Here is a 14055-nt window from a genome sequence, read left to right as displayed (position 1 = left end):
CATCCTATCTTAACTGCCGCAGATGTTAAAGAGCTGCAATAAGGTGACCTCTAGGATCTCAGCACCCGCTTGATGTAAGGACAGTCTCGGGAGAGGGAGCTACTGGAGCCGTTTGTGTGCCTCTCCCTTCTCCGTATTTAAGGGTTGGCCTTGCTTGTACACAGGAGAGCTGATTGGTATGGTCTGCCCTCTTCAGCACCTTCTCTGGGTCTTTTCTTCCTCAGTGAGACAGCTCTTCCCCTCTAGTGTGGGGTTCTGTAGTGAGTGTAAGAGTGAACTGCAGGTATGTCTTTGAACTAATTTATCAGTGTGGCATAGAAGACCAAGCACAGGCTTTGCAGCAAACAGCAGTGGCATTTATTTCCTGGACAACTTAGTTACGTTATCAGAGGCTTGGTATCTATAAAATGGATATGTTAATCCCTGCCCTATAAGATTGCCTAAAGGATTCATAACAATATCCGTAAAGCACAGTGCCTGGCACATAGTAAGTGCTCTATAGATGGTAGCTAGTAGTAGTAGTGAGAAGCAATAAGTAAGTAATAAGTAGTCATTAAAAGTCAGCTATTGTTCCTTTTTTCTTGAATAAATTTGGCATTTTTATTGAATAATGTAACACTGTATAAATTTAACATTGTATACAGTGTATTACTTTGATACATTTGTATATTGTACTTTGATTGCCATTGTAGTGATATTTATCACATTACCTAATTATAGTACAGTATTGTTGTCTTTATTCATTATGCTATGCATTAGATCTCTATGACTTATTTATACTATACTCATTGCAAGCTCATACCCTTAAGCTACATCAGTGTTATCTTCCCACTCCCCCATACAAGGGGATGGCGGGGGGTGGGAAGATAAGATGGTTCTTATTTTACTCTCTGTTCGTTATGAGTTTGCCTTTTTTTTAGGATTCCACATATAAATGATATCATACATACTGTCTTTCTCTAACTTACTTCACTTAGCATAATGTGCTCAAGATCCATCCATATTTTCGCAAATGGCAGGATGTCCTCCTTTCTTGTGGCTGAATAATATTCCATTGTGTATATATACACCACACCTTTTTTATCCTTTCATCTGTTGATGAGCATTGAGATTGTTTCCACGTCTTGGGTATTGTGAATGATGCTGCAGGAAACACAGGAGTGCATATATCTCTTCAAAATCCCATTTCCGTTGCCTTCGGGTATACCCAGAAGTGGAATTGCTGGACTGTATGGCAGATCTATTTTTAGTTTTTTGTTTTCCACAGTGGTCAGACCAACTTACACTCCCACCAACATCCTGTGAGGGTTCCCTTTTCTCCACACCCTCGCCAGCACTGTTGTCTCTTTTCTTCTTGAGGAGGGTCATTCTGGCAGGTGTGAGGTGATAGGTAATTGTGGGTTTGTTTTGCATTTCCCTGATGATTAGCCTTGCTGAGCATCTTTTTATTTGACTGTTGGCCATTTTAGTGTCCTCTTTGGGAAAAAAAATCTATTTAGTTCTTCTGTAAGACTGCTGTTTATGGGGAGAAAGAAAGAGAAATTGCCCAAAATTCAAGCAATAATATGCAGGGAAAGTCTTATTACTAAAAAAGTATATTCTCCACTTCGATAAAAGCTTCACAACTAGATAAACATTTGGACTAATAAGAAGTCAAACCTGGTTGAACCAAAAGGAAATTTCCAGCTATTTGTGTTTGACCAGGGTTTTTCTAAGGCTGTCTATTCTGGGTAAGATTCCTTGTGCATATTTGTATTGCATTCTTTTTCCTACCTACCACCACCCAGTGCTTTTATACTGGTGGTAGTGGTTAAAAGAAGAAGGGGGCTTCCCTGGTGACACAGTGGTTAAGAATCCACCTGCCAATGCAGGGAACATGGGTTCAAGCCCTGGTCTGGAAAGATCCCACATGAGGTGGAGCAACTAAGCCCATGCACCACAACTACTGAGCCCACGTGCCTAGAGCCCATGCTCTGCAACAAGAGAAGCCACCGTAATGAGAAGCCTGCGCACCGCAGTGAAGAGTAGCCCCTGCTCGCCGCAACTAGAGAAAGCCCGTGAGCAGCAACGAAGACCCAACACAGCCAAAAAATAAAATAATAAATACATACATACATACATAAATTCTAAAAAAAAAAAAGAAAAGAAAAGAAAAGAAAAAGGGGGGGACTTCCCTGGTGGCGCAGTGCTTAAGAATCCGCCTGCCAATGCAGGGGACACGGGTTCAAGCCCTGGTCTGGGAAGATCCCACGTGCCACGGAGCAACTAAGCCCGTGTGCCACAACTACTGAGCCTGCGCTCTAGAGCCCACGAGCCACAACTACTGAGCCCACGGGCCACAACTGCTGAAGCCCACATGCCTAGAGCCCGTGCTCCGCAACAAGAGAAGCCACTGCAATGAGAAGCCCGCGCACACAACGAAGAGTAGCTACCCCTCGCCGCAACTAGAGAAAGCCTGCACGCAGCAACTAAGACCCAATGCAGCCATAAATTAAAATTAATTAATTAATTGATTAAAAAATAAATAAAAGAAAAAGGGAAGTCTGGAAATAGGGGCTAGGTATCAGGAAGAGTTGGCCCAGGTGCTTTGCCTTGGCAGTGGCTAACTGGCCACTTGTAATGAAGCGTCAGTACTTTGCAGTGCTGCTAGAAGAACCATCTCTTTCTCCCCTGTTAGTTGTTTCCTTAAGCTCTGCCCAGACACCAACCTTTCAGGGCCTTCCTTTGACAGACACTGAAATGTTGTGATAGATTTTTCTGAATTGTGAAGATTTTTCATGACTTGACCCCCATCCTACATGTCTGACTTTATTTCCCACCATTGTCCCTGTGGATTCTCTGGAACAAATTCGCTGGGCTCTAACCTCCCTCCTATTCTGTGCACATTCCTCCCCTCATTGTCTCCTTTGTTAGCCCATAGATGCCTCCCATAGGCACTGAGGAGTTTCCTCTGCCATGTTGTCATAGCGCTTTCTATAGACTTCTTTCAGCTCTTAGCATCTTAACACATTTTTTCCAATTCAGAAATGGAATTCTAATGCAAACAAACAGCAAGAATCATTAAAGAAAAATGCTTTTAAAAATGAGGCAAGTTTAAAGAAATATATAGCTAGAGACAATTCATTACTGTTATCAGGAACTGAATAATTTCAACAACTGTGAATGGAAAAATCACCAGAAAGTCAGCTCTTGCAATAAACTCTTGCATAGATTATGAAACTTGAGTCCATTTGGCATCACAAGCCTCCACTTCCTCTCCCTGGATTCAGCGGCTTCCTTCTGTCACTGCCATTTGTGGTCTTTTTACCTGGCTGAAGGGACAGTAATAATTACAGTGCCATTTGCTTTGGCCTCCGGAAATAAGGAATTAGGAGATTATCACATTGTACTGCAATTATTTGCTTGAATGTTTCTATCCAAACTAGACTGGGAACTCTGAAAACAAGGACAGTGTTCTCATTTATGTTCATCTCTCTTAGTTCTCGTTATTTTAGCGGCAAATTATGGTTGAATGAATGCTCACTTGTGCACAGAATAAATGAGAGATACCAATGCTAGCTGTTTAACCAAAAGAAATGGAAATGCAGAAAGATGGTGATAGGAATAAAATCTAAATTATCATGATTTAATGGAAGTATTTGTAGGCCTCTACCACAAGTCTCTCAAAGTGTAGGTTTGATGTTTGGGTTAGCAGATGACTGATAGGCAAAGTGAAAATAGAGTCATTTCAACAAGGAAATAGGGCACTACATTAAGAAGTTAGATGAAAGTTCAGTTCTTCAATAGATACTTGCTGAGTGCCTATTATGTGTAAGACATGGTCCTCACTCGTAAATCAAAGCAATGAAACATGTTTATGTGGTTCCTAACCTCATGGATGGAGGTTATCATCAAATAAGTGTTAAAAAGCAGGGAGCCTTTCCGACTCAAGACAATAAACTGAGTACACACATATGTCTTGGTCTTCTTGTTTCCAAGACTCCTCAGTAATAGCAATGGAGGAGTGTAAGAAGGAATAACAAAAATATTTCAGTGAATTTTGAAAGACAGAAAACAGAAGTAGGAGCTGAACTACCTTTTCGGGATACTTTCCCTGCAAGCGTGCAGATGGGAATAGCAGATGAAGGAAAGTGAGAGGCGGGCCTGAAAACAGGGATAAATTAAAGGTCAGTAGTCAGGACAGCTGGGCACCCCAGGCCCAAGTGCAGAATGTCAGGAAATTAATGTTAACCTTAGGACGAAAACCTCAAGGCTTCTCTCTAAATAAATTGCCATGGGTTACTAACACTCCAGAGTAAAGCACTCTTTTTTTTTTTTTTTTTGGTAAAAAACACGTAACATGAAATTTCCCCTCTTAACAAACTTTTAAGTGTTAAGTGTTGCTAACTGTATGCACATTGTTGTTTGACAAACTCTGTACGTTGAACATGGTGTACCGAGGACTCCTCATTTACCCCAGCTCCTGGCCCCTAGCAACCACTCTTGTACTTACCGCTTCTGTGAGTGCCGATTTGAGATCCCTCGTGTAGGTACAATCACACAGCATTCGTCTGACCTATTGCACTTAGCATAAGTCCTCATGGTTCATCCATGTGGTAGCGTATGACAGGATTTCCCTCTTTTTAAAAAAAAAATTTTATTTATTTATTTATTATTTATTTTTGGTTGCATTGGGTCGGTTGCTGTGTGCGGGCTTTCTCTAGTTGCGGTGAGCAGGGGCTACTCTTCTTTGCTGTGTGTGGGCTTCTCATTGTGGTGGCTTCTCGTTGCAGAGCACGGGCTCTAGGCATGCAGGCTTCAATAGCTGTGGCTCATGGGCTTAGTTGCTCCGTGGCATGTGGGATCTTCCCGGACCAGGGCTCGAACCCATGTCCCCTGCATTGGCAGGCAGGTTCTTAACCACTGCGCCACCAGGGAAGCCCACCTCCTTTTTTAAGGCTGAAAATATTCCATCTTATATCTCATTTTCTTTATCCATTCATCCGCTGATGGACTTTATGCTTCCATGAACAGCACAGTGCAGATATATGTCTTCAATACCCTGTTTTCAAATCTTTTGTATAATTATCCAGAAGTGGGATTGCTGGATCATATGGTAGTTTTCTTTTAAGTTTTTGAGGAACCTCCATACTGCTTTCCATGGTAGCTACATCATTTACATTCCCACCAGCAGTGCACACAAGTTCCAATTTCTCCACAAGTGCTGACCGTGTACCTAATACCATATGAAGTAAGAAATAAATGAAGTTTCTTTTTTTTAATTTTTTAATTTAATTTAATTTATTTTTTTATACAGCATGTTCTTATTAGTCATCCATTTTATACACACAGTGTATACATGTCAATCCCAATCTCCCAGTTCAGCACATCACCACCACCACCACCCCGCCGCTTTCCCCGCTTGGTGTCCATACGTCTGTTCTCTACATCTGTGTCTCAACTTCTGCCCTGCAAACCGGTTCATCTGTACCATTGTTCTAGGTTCCACATATATGCGTTAATAGACGGTATTTGTTTTTCTCTTTCTGACTTACTTCACTCTGTATGACAGTCTCTAGATCCATCCACGTCTCAACAAATGACCCAATTTCCTTCCTTTTTATGGCTGAGTAATAATTGTATATATGTACCACATCTTCTTTATCCATTCTTCTGTTAATGGACATTTACGTTGCTTCCATGACCTGGCTATTGTAAGTAGTGCTGCAGTGAACATTGGGGTGCATGTGTCTTTTTGAATTATGGTTTTCTCTGGGTATATGCCCAGTAGTGGGATTGCTGGATCATATGGTAATTCTATTTTTAGTTTTTTAAGCAACCTCCATACTACTGTTCTCCATAGTGGCTGTATCAATTCACATTCCCACCAGCAGTGCAAGAAGGTTCCCTTTTCTCCACACCCTCTCCACCATTTGTTGTTTATAGATTTTCTGATGATGCCCATTCTAACTGGTGTGAGGTGATACCTCATTGTAGTTTTGTTGTTGTTGTTGTTTTGGTTTTTTTTGCGGTACGCGAGCCTCTCACTGTTGTGGCCTCTCCCTTTGCGGAGCACAGGCTCCGGACGCGCAGGCTCAGTGGCCATGGCTCACAGGCCTAGCCAGTCCGCGGCATGTGGGATCTTCCCAGACCAGGGCACGAACCCGTGTCCCCTGCATCGGCAGGCGGACTCTCAACCACTGTGCCACCAGGGAAGCCCCTCATTGTACTTTTGATTTGCATTTCTCTAATAATTAGTGATGTTGAGCAGCTTTTCATGTACTCTTGGCCATCTATCTGTCTTCTTTGAAAAAATGTCTATTTAGGTCTTCTGCCCATTTTTTGATTGTGTTGTTTGTTTCTTTAATATTGAGCTGCATGATCTGTTTATATATTTTGGAGATTAATCCTTTGTCTGTTGATTCATTTGCAAATATTTTCTCCCATTCTGAGGGTTGTCTTTTCGTGTTGTTTATGGTTTCCTTTGCTTTGCAAAAGCTTTGAAGTTTCATTAGGTCCCATTTGTTTATTTTTGTTTTTATTTCCATTACTCTAGGAGGTAGATCAGAAAAGATCTTGCTGTGATTTATGTCAAAGAGTGTTCTTCCTATGTTTTCCTCTAAGAGTTTTATAGTGTCCGGTCTTACATTTGGGTCTCTAATCCATTTTGAGTTTATTTTTGTGTATGGTGTTAGGGAGTGTTCTAATTTCATTCTTTTACATGTAGCTGTCCAGTTTTCCCAGCAACACTTATTGAAGAGACTGTCTTTTCTCCAGTGTATATCCTTGCCTCCTTTTTCATAGATTAGTTGACCATAGGTGCGTGGGTTTATCTCTGGGCTTTCTATCTTGTTCCATTGATCTATGTTTCTGCTTTTATGCCAGTACCATATTGTCTTGATTACTGTAGCTTTGTAGTATAGCCTGAAGTCAGGGAGTCTGATTTCCTCCTGCTCCATTTTTTTCCCTCAAGACTGCTTTGGCTATTCTGGGTCTTTTGTGTCTCCATACAAATTTTAAGATTTTTTGTTCTAGTTCCGTAAAAAATACCATTAGTAATTTGATAGGGATTGCATTGAATCTGTAGATTGCTTTGGGTAGTATAGTCATTTTCAAAATATTGATTCTTCCAATCCAAGAACATGGTATATCTCTCCATCTGTTGGTATCATCTTTAATTTCTTTCATCAGTGTCTTATAGTTTTCTGCATACAGGTCTTTTGCCTCCCTAGGTAGGTTTCTTCCTAGGTATTTTATTCTTTTTGTTGCAATGGTAAATGGGAGTGTTTCCTAAATTTCTCTTTCAGATTTTTCATCATTAGTGTATAGGAATGAAAGAGATTTCTGTGCATTACTTTTGTATCCTGCAATTTTACCAAATTCATTGATTAGCTCTAGTAGTTTTCTGGTGGCATTTTTAGGATTCTCTATATATAGTATCATGTCATCTGCAAACAGTGACAGTTTTACTTCTTCTTTTCCAATTTGTATTCCTTTTATTTCTTTTTCTTCTCTGGTTGCTGTGGCTAGGACTTCCAAAACTATGTTGAATAATAGTGGTGAGCGCAGACATCCCTGTCTTGTTCCTGATCTTAGAGGAAATGCTTTCAGTTTTTCACCATTGAGAATTATATTTGCTGTGGGTTTGTTATATATGGCCTTTATTATGTTGAGGTAGGTTCCCTCTATGCCCACTTTCTGTACAGTTTTTATCATAAATGGGTGTTGACTTTTGTCAAAAGCTTTTTCTGCATCTATTGAGATGATCATATGGTTTTTATTCTTCAGTTTGTTAATATGGTGTATCACATTGATTGATTTGCGTATACTAAAGAATTCTTGCATCCCTGAGATAAATCCCAGTTGATCATGGTGTATGATCCTTTTAATGTGTTGTTGGATTCTGTTTGCTAGTATTTTGTTGAGGATTTTTGCATCTATATTCATCAGTGATATTGGTCTGTAATTTTCTTTTTTTGTAGTATCTTTGTCTGGTTTTGGTATCAGGGTGATGGTGGCCTCATAGAATGAGTTGGGAGTGTTCCTTTCTCCCCAGTTGTATGGAAGAGTTTGAGAAGGATGGGTGTCTGCTCTTCTCTAAATGTTTGAAAGAATTCACCTGTGAAGCCATCTGGTCCTGGACTTTGTTGGAAGATTTTTAATCACAGTTTCAATTTCATTACTTGTGATTGGTCTGTGCATATTTTCTATTTCTTCCTGGTTCAGTCTTGGAAGGTTATACCTTTCTAAGAATTTGTCCATTTCTTCCAGGTTGTCCATTTAATTGGCATAGAGTTGCTTGTAGTAGTCTCTTAGGATGCTTTGTATTTCTGTGGTGTCTGTTGTAACTTCTCCTTGTTCATTTCTAATTTTATTGATTTGAGTCCTCTCCCTCTTTTTCTTGATGCGTCTGGCTGATGGTTTATCAATTTTGTTTATCTTCTCAAAGAGCCAGCTTTTAGTTTTATTGATCTTTGCTATTGTTTTCTTTGTTTCTATTTCATTTATTTCCACTCTGATCTTTATGATTTCTTTCCTTCTGCTAATTTTGGGTTTTGTTTGTTCTTCTTTCTCTAGTTCCTTTAGGTGTAAGTTTAGATTGTTTATTTGAGATTTTTCTTGTTTCTTGAGGTAGGCTTGTATAGCTATAAACTTCCCTCTTAGAACTGCTTTTGCTGCATTCCATAGGTTTTGGATTGTCGTGTTTTCATTGTCATTTGTCTCTAGGCATTTTTTGATTTCCTCTTTGATTTCTGCAGTGATGACTTGGTTATTTAGTAACGTATTGTTTAGCCTCCATGTGTTTGTGTTTTTTGTTTTTTCCCTGTAATTCATTTCTAATCTCATAGCATTGTGGTCAGAAAAGATGCTTGATATGATTTCAATTTTCTTAAATTTACTGAGGTTTGATTTGTGACCCAAGGTGTGATCTATCCTGGAGAATGTTCCGTGCGCACTTGAGAAGAAAGTGTAATCTGCTGTTTTGGGATGGAATGTCCTATAAATATCAATTCAATCTATCTGGTCTGTTGTGTCATTTAAGGCTTCTGTTTCCTTATTTATTTTCATTTTGGTTGATCTGTCCATTGGTGTAAGTGAGGTGTTAACGTCCCCCACTATTATTGTGTTACTGTCGATTTCCTCTTTTATAGCTGTTAGCAGTTGCTAACAAGAAGTTTCTGCTCCTTCCTCCTGAAATTCTCCTCCCTTCCGTCTTCTTTTGATTAACTTTTTCGTGGTATTTCAACTCAAATGCTGTATTGTCACCAAAGCCTTTCCTGACTCTGCAGACGTAGTTCACCCTCATCTTATGAGATGCTACAGCACTCTGTCCTTCTCTGTCACACTTAGTGCAGATGGAATTTACAGAATTAGATGAGGGCAGGTAAGGTGGTTTTTTGGTTTGTTTTGGTTTGGTCTGGTCTACTTAGCTTAGAACAATGCATGACATAGGTAATGCAATAAGCATTTAAAATTTTATTGTGAAATGTATCAGACATTTTTGAAGATAATGTAAAACATTATTTTATTAAGTGATAAAATAAACTCCCAGGTACCAACCCTTCATTTAAGAAACAGAATATTATTAGTACCATAAAAGCACCCTGTGTAATCCTCCTGACTTTTGTATTAATCATTCTTTAGTTTTGCTTATAGTTTCATTACCTATGAGTATATGCCAAGGACGTGTCTGGTTGAGTTTGGAAAAACTGAGTAGCAAGCACAGGTTCAGCTGTGGGGGAAAGCTGCTGCCATGAGAAAGCTGAGCAGTCCCTGGGTTATGGTGTGCTTCTGTGCACTGAAACGTTTCAGGATCCCTTAGGGGAGTTAATGGGCAAGGTCAGGAGTGACTTGTGTGAATCCACACTTCCAAGCCATAGTGTGATGGAATATTTTGTGAGTTCACACATCCAGGGCTCCTGCCAGGGTCGTAGTGTGATGGAGTATTGTGTGAACTCACACACCCAGGGCTCCCGCCAAGGTCGTAGTGTGATGGAGTATTGTGTGAACTCACACATCCAGGGCTCCCACCAAGGTCATAGTGTGATGGAGTACTGTGTGAACTCACACATCCAGGGCTCCCGCCAAGGTCGTGGCGTGGTGGAGTATTAGATAGCCAACGTGTGGAATAGGCTGGTTTACATCTACACTTACCGTTCAGTTTTCCTTCCTTCAACTCTTAGGAGTAGGGCAAAGCAGAAAACCTCTGTGAGGGGAAAAGACTGCCCTCATGTGATCTAGGCTATAGGGCGGAGACTTTCTTAGTGCACCCTCAAGCAAATCAAGTGCTGAAGGGAATCTGGCCAAGCTTTTAATCTGTCCTTAGGTTAAAAAATGGCCCCATGGCAGCACAGGTCTTTCAGATGATAGACCTCGGTGTAGCTGTGTGTTGAGCACACTGATCCAATCTTGGTCAGTCACCTCTGTATCTAAGACAGAGGACCTCTTTGGAACCTTCCTTCCTGTCTTCCTAGGGATCCCCTCTACCTTCCTTGTGCATTGGATCTTGTTTCCTAACACCTATTTTGTCTCTTGGTTTACTCTCTCATTTTGGTGGAGCCTATTCTCTGTTATCTTGTTGGGGAAAGTGGTGTAGGAAATAAATATCTCTGAAACCTTTAGTGTCTAAAAATGTCTTTATTCTGCTCTTACACTTGTTTAGCTAAGTATGGAATTCTAGGTTGGAACTCTTTCCTTCAGAATTTTGAGAATATTGCTCCATTGGCTTTTGGGTTGCAGCCTTGCTGTTGAGAGTTTCAAAGCTTTTCTGGTTGCTAGTTCTTTATATGTGATCCTTTTCCCCTTTCAAGAATCTTGTAGGATCTTCTCTTTGTTTTGGCTGCCCTAATGGCACACGATGATGTACCTCTGGTCTCTCAGTACTCATTGGGCCCTTTTCCTCTGGAAGCAGATGTACTTCAGTTCTGGGAAATTTTCTTAGTTTGTCAATCATTTTCTCCCATTTGTCTTCTCTGTTCGTTCTTTATGGAACTTCTGTCATTTAGATGGTGGATCATCTTCACTGGTTCTCTTAATTTTTAGTTTTTTTCCTCTCCTTTTTTTCCCATTTATTCCTCTTTTCTGTATTTATTAGGTTATTTCTTCAGCCGTAACTGCTTTTTTGAGCTTTTTGCTTTTCTTTATCTCTTTTTTTTGTCTATCTCTCTTTCTCCTTCCTCTCTCCCCTCCTTTTCCTCACTCCGTCTCATTCCATTTTTTCTTTTAAAATTCAAGTGCTCTTTTGTTCTATGACTGTTCCTTTGTTATAGCAACATTTTCCTTTTTAAACATTTATTGTATTGAAGTATAGTTGATTTAGAATGTGTTAATTTCTGCTGTACAGCAAAGTGACTCAGCTATACACATATATACATTCTTTTTATATTCTTTTCCATTATGGTTTATCACAGGATATTGAATATAGCTCCCTGTGCTATACAGTAGGACCTTGTTGTTTATCTATCCTATATATACTAGTTTGCATCTGCTAATTGCAAACTCCCAATCCATTCTTCCCCCACCCCCACCCATAGCAACATTTTCTTATTTCATGAATGCGATTTTTTTTCTTTAAGAACAATACTGATAGATTTTTAAGTTTTATTTCTCTCTACAAGTTGCTTTTTCTCTGTTTTGGTTTCTAACTTGCATGTTAGAAGCTTTCTTCAGGTGTCTGATAGTCGTCAGTTATCTGCACGTGACTGAAAGGAGGCTGATTGGACGTTCAGAGGGCACACATGGGACTTGTGTCTTCGAGTGTCACATTAGGGTGATGTTGGTGAGCTGATTGCTAGGAACCTGTGAAGTTGGTATCTGAGATCTTATCTAATAAAATAGATTTACATAACAGATCTATTATAGACATTTTGGCCTGGTCAGCTTCCCCGTGTCAAGAACTGTGAAGAAGCTGAGATTTTACGCTACATGTTGTTGAAAGTAGCTCTCCATGGTTTCTCAGTTTCCGTACATCTAGTGAGCAAGGACACTGAGAGGCTTTTGTTCCAGACCATCTTTTTAAGGATGTTGCTGTAGTGAAGAGCTTTGGGAGGTGTAGGTAGTGTCTCTGTCTGGAGCAGAAGGTGGATTTGTTTACTGTCTAGTATGACAGAGATACCGTCTCCCTCCAGTTCAAAGGTTAGACAGGTTTTCTTATACCTCCTTAAAAAAGATCAAGGTTTCCTAAGCTTAGAGTTCTTCAACTGTGACCCAAACCCTATGCGTGCGTGGTATCCACCTGTGTCACCCCGTGTGACTTGGGGGAGTGAGAACAAGGGCAACCGAGGTGAACTTGAAACTCTGACCCCAGAGTCTCGTGTCTCTTGCCAGCATCCATGACCCTGTGGCCAGCTAGCTTACTGGCTTGCAAATAGGGTTAGATCTTACGCTCTTTACAGTTCTTGAAATGCCAGGGAAGACTCTAGCCTGTTTCCTTCCTGGAGAGTAAGACTCCTTTAACTGCCAGCATTCTGGGAACCCAGTAGAGGAAGAGCTCTGTGCACCTCGGCGTTCAGGGTTCAGAACGCCTCTGCTTATACCTTCGTGCTCTCAGCTTTGCCAGGTGACTTCCCGTTCAGAGGACCTCTGTTCTGTCATCTCTGGGGAACAAACCTCCAGACTCCTCAGGTGAAGGAGGCCTGTAGCAGGGAGAGGACGTGGGGTTCTGGTCCTTGCTGAGAGATCCCCTTCTCAATGAAGCATTGCCTGACTTTTCTGTTTAAAACCGCTATCCTTCTCACCCTCTTTCCTCTCTTTATCTTTCTGCATAGCACTTACTACCTTCAGACGTACTGTATCATTTTTCTTATTTACTGTCTTTATTCTCTATCACCCTTCCCACTGGTATGTAAGCTCCAAAAGGTCAGAGATTTTTATCTCTTTAATTTTACTCTTTATCTCTAACACCTAGAAAGTGTCTATTATGTGCCTATTTATAGACTATCTGTTATAATACAGCTGTTGTCATAGCTATTCAGTAAATATTTGTTGACTGGATGGGTGAATGAATGACTGGAGGAACTTGCACAGCTTTTGCCCTTGGCTTCTGGTTTGAGAATAAAACTTGATAAGTTTATTTTCTTTAAGTCATTGGTACATCTTTTTAAAAGCTTTAAATATTGATGTTAATTGAGGGCATAGGTGACTCTCACAGCAGGTTAATTATTGTCATTGCAAAGCAATTTAGGATAATTTGTTTTGTGTACAATTTCTTATCATGTGGTTTAGAATCCTGTTTTGGGAACTCCTAACTGCAGTGTTCTTTGTTTCTGTTAGAGCATTTCTATCACTCTCAGTCAGTAAATACTGGATATGCGTAGTTTGTAGGTAGAGCTAACGGGATTTGCTAAGGACTGGATGTGGGGCATAGAAAACAGAAAGATTAATAAAGATTGAATTTGGGGGTTTCCCTGGTGGCACAGTGGTTAAGAATCTGCCTGCCAATGCAGGGGACACGGGTTCGAGCCCTGGTCCAGGAAGATCCCACATGCTGCGGAGCAACTAAGCCCATGTGCCACAACTACTGAGCCTGCGCTCTAGAGCCTGCAAGCCACAACTACTGAGCCCACGCACCACAACTACTGAAGCCCACGCACCTAAAGCTCGTGCTCTGCAACAAGAGAAGCCACCGCAATGAGAAGCATGCACACCACAGCGAAGAGTAGCCCCCGCTCGCTGCAACTAGAGAAAGCCCGCACGCAGCAACGAAGACGCAATGCAGACAAAAATAAATCAATCAATCTGTGACCCTGTTTAAAAAAAAACACAAAAAGATTGAATTCGGGCTAATAAGTGGCAGAGCCTTAATTTCAACCAGAATCTGTCCTTAACCACTATGCTGGGCTTCCCTGGTGGCTCAGTGGTTAAGAATCCACCTGCCAATGCAGGGGACACGGGTTCGAGCCCTGGTCCGGGAAGATCCCACATGCCACGGAGTAACTAAGCCTGTGCTCCACAACTACTGAAGCCCGTGCGCCTAGAGCCCGCGAGCCACAACTGCTAAGCCCATGTGCCCCAACTACTGATGTCCGCGTGCCTAGAGCCCATGCTCCACAACAAGAGAAGCCACCACAAAGAGAA

At 40.9% G+C, this 14055-nt stretch overlaps 1 protein-coding gene and 1 long non-coding RNA gene across 15 annotated transcripts in view; both read left to right on the top strand.

The window, feature by feature from the left end:
• The window catches only part of FAM135A (family with sequence similarity 135 member A), a 123645-nt gene that overhangs the window by 40347 nt on the left and 69243 nt on the right, over positions 1–14055 (top strand). The window lies entirely within an intron of this gene.
• On the top strand, positions 6458–13683 carry LOC125960671 (uncharacterized). The gene is made up of 2 exons (XR_007470574.1): positions 6458–10015; positions 10070–13683. It is a non-coding gene; the product is annotated as an uncharacterized LOC125960671 (long non-coding RNA).

The sequence above is a fragment of the Orcinus orca genome, chromosome 12 (assembly GCF_937001465.1).
Source record: "Orcinus orca chromosome 12, mOrcOrc1.1, whole genome shotgun sequence".
In the NCBI taxonomy this organism is placed as follows: domain Eukaryota; kingdom Metazoa; phylum Chordata; class Mammalia; order Artiodactyla; family Delphinidae; genus Orcinus; species Orcinus orca.
The sequence above is the reverse complement of the archived record's forward strand: the minus strand, read 5'-3'. Positions and strand labels throughout refer to the sequence as shown.